This window comes from Nicrophorus vespilloides, unplaced genomic scaffold, assembly GCF_001412225.1.
Source record: "Nicrophorus vespilloides isolate i.1.1-1 unplaced genomic scaffold, Nicve_v1.0, whole genome shotgun sequence".
NCBI classification, from domain to species: domain Eukaryota; kingdom Metazoa; phylum Arthropoda; class Insecta; order Coleoptera; family Silphidae; genus Nicrophorus; species Nicrophorus vespilloides.
The window spans coordinates 98,727-102,408 of NW_017095652.1; positions in this window are offsets into that span (position 1 = coordinate 98,727).

Here is a 3,682-nt window from a genome sequence, read left to right on the forward strand (position 1 = left end):
AGGCGTTATGCCTTTTCGCATGCTTCAAAAAGAATAAGTATTATTTTGACTTAAAATATTGCAAACATTCAATTTAAAATATTACAATTTTAATAGTAATTGTTAATATATTATTCATTGAATTTTAGATCTAAAATCTCTATAATGATATAATTTGTTCGATACAAATTTATACAAAAATTAAAACAAGTCTATAAAAAATAAATTTAAAAACGTTTCTTATTAAAAATATACCAAATAAAAAATTAACTCATTTACTATTTAGATGGAAAATATTGTAAACTATTTATGTAAATGATCTGTCAATATGTTTCTTTGAGATATTATTTGTTTTACATCTTACACTCAAAATTTGATGATTTTACTGTCACATTTTTTTAGTTAAAACTTGATTTTACAACTGCTTTCTGTTCGATCGGTCCAATTTAGGAAACTAGGCTAGTGGTTTAATATTAGGTAAGTTTGATACATAAATAAAAATATTTTACCTAACTCTAATTATATTTAAATTAATTTTAATTTATAAGGATTTTTTAAATTATAGTAAAATCTCAATTAACGAATTCCGTTTAACCTATTCCGTTTAATTACTTCGTTTTCAGTGGTAAAAATATTATTGACAAAATGGAGATGCGTTTCTTTTTATAGAAAAGCTTTGTTCTTCGAACAAAGAAAAGCCAATTTCTTTGATTTTATTTTCTAGTTCATATTTTGTTAGATGATTGTTTGATGTTTTAATATTTAAAACAGTTTATGCGCTACCAGTCTTACCAGTAAAAGTAGAATTCAAATATAAGCAACTTTACGTTATATAAATATTCAACTGATTTTTTTGTATTTTCAACAAAATACAAAAAATATTATGACACATGATATGATCATTTTGCCGAGGGTCATTTTCGGTGATCTCTGTAGCGGAAAATTTGGTTTACGCGAATACAGAAAGGCACTCTGAAAGACCACATGTGTGTGTGTTTGCAGCATATTTATACGATATCTTTTAAGTTCTAACATTTTCCATTTGCGTAATGCCCCGGAGAGAATGCGGGCGCGGACACAAGATCAGGAGCAGAAAGATAAAGAGAAAGAGGCCATGTTTTATGCATGCCATACTGCGTTTTGCAATCACACATGCACACACACATGGATAGTAGAAGGATGAAGAAGAAGAGAGAGGATGTTGCTTTTAAGCTTCGAATGCAAGTCTCGTCCCGTTTCACGAAAAACGAATTCAAATATATTTAACTTCTTCGCTTCGCCATATGTGTACTTTTCCAAAACATATTAGTTTAAAAACAAAATAGCTTATGCGTGGATACTTTGAAATTTCTTCGAAAAGCATTACCACCGTATCAACACTTCAATTCACTTGAAGACACCTTATCTATCTACTCTAATCTTCCTTAATAAAATTCTGAAATAATATATTTTTATCCATTCAGATAGTATAAACTCTATACATTACATTTAATGTATTATTTTATGGCCCACTCGATCGTTGCCCAGTTGACCGTCGCCCACTTTTCACGTACATGCCGGCATGCGACACAAAATGATGTCTAATGTTATGCACAAATGCAACAAAATTCGAAACATCAACAATGTTGCTATAGTTTATATGTTTGGCTTAAAAAAATGAATATAATGAAAATAAATTAGAAATTTAATCTATATTTATATAGTTTAACCTCGGTTATCAAACAAAAATCCTAAAAACTGTTCGAAAACCGTGCTTAAAAGCCAAAAAATCGATTATTTAAATAGTATAATAAATAAACATCTTAAATAATACAATAAATTGATAAAATATACAATAGAGAGTCGAACGGGAACCGAACCGTAAACTCAAATTAACCGGAATTTTTAACAGAACCGTAACAGGGACATAAAATTGCTCAATTGAAAAACCGAAACCGGAACGAAATTTTAATTACGGTTAATTTCAGTTCAATATTTTTTTCATTAAATTAATTCATTCTCGCTTTCTATCATATATCCTTTTGATGGTAGTGAGCCAGTGCTAGTGTTTTGGTTTATTTATATAAACATTCGAAAAAAATATTTTTTTGACATTTTATTGGTCGGTCTATTGTTAATAGACTATATTAACAAACCCTGTATAAAAGATGAAGTCTCTTTGAATACTCCGAATTCTTTTTTCAAATAAACAAATACATAATAATAAAACCATCCAGGCCGAATTCCGTGGGAACGCTTAATCACACCTAATATGAGAAAAAAAATGAAGAAGAAAGTACAAGCACAAGTCTTGCGCAACTAACATTAAAACAAACTCAAATGATGTGATTAAAAGTTATATTACTGTAAATATGACCGAAGAAACATTACAAAGTGCATGTGTTGAAAAAGTCACTAATTAAGGTAAATAAAATTAAACCATCATTTGATATTTGACTCGATTTTAAATTTTAACTTTAACTAATTTAAATTGCTTTTTTTTTCGATTTTAAATCCTTATTTCAATCGGAACTGAACCGGAACCGAAATCTGACGAACGAAAACCTAATCTGAAACGATAAACATTTATTGCAACAATAAATTATCAAAATATAAACTCAATACAATAATATAATAACAAAAATAAAAGTATTGTAAACTGCTACAACGGGCTATTTACCATAGGTATTTATCCACCAAATATTCATCCACCAATATATTAGGTAAAGTAAAAAATTCTAAGCGTTTTTCGTTAAATGTATACGTTGCATCTTGTCATTCTATACTGCGACTTAAAGGCTACATAACGCTTAAAAAACGTTCTTTGACAGTTTTGTGTTTAGTGAATCCAGCTGTGTGTGAGACCGTTCTAAAATGGAGGTAAAAAAAGAGAAACTTCAATATATTCTTCTACAGCCAAGCGGAGCAGGCGGCAAAAAAAAATGTGTTGTTTATGGACACTAATATAGTATATAATGCAATAACAAAGCGTGGGTTCTAACGCTTCCATTCTGGTAATATGGACGTCGAAGATGAAAGATACTCTGGTAGGCCAATCGCCAATTTTGATACAAATCATGGAAATCGTCGAGTCAGACAGGAATGCGAGCACTTATTCAATTTCCCACGGACTGAAGATTAGCCAAAAAACCGTTTGAAACCATTTGCATAAGGCTAGACTCGGTGTATGGGACAAAACGCTCAGTACTTTTTACTTTACCTAATATTTATATACATGTAAACGTCGGTTTGCGCCGGTTCGATTTATGCCGATTCACAATAACGCATAACTCTTATTAATTGATGTTTAATTGTTCTCACTGTAAATAATGGTTCATTTTACGCCGATTCGATTTGCGACGGCTTTTGTAGGAACGGAACTGCGGCGTAAAACAAAACATAAAAAGAAGAAAAAAAAAGTACAATTTATACATAAATACATGTTACAATACATTTTCCTTATTAATACAATTAAAAAAATATATATGCATATATTAAAAAAGGTCCAAATTAGATCTAATAAAAATATGTAAATAAAAAAAAGAATACATTCTTATTACTGAAGACACGCGAGTTCCTACAACGCGCTAAAAATTTTGCAACAATATTTTTTTTATAACGCGACAATTTTATACAACGTGCAATAGAACAAAATGTGGTAATTTCCTGTATATACTAGGTATATTTAACATCCGATTTGTTATAACAAATTACTACCTACCGC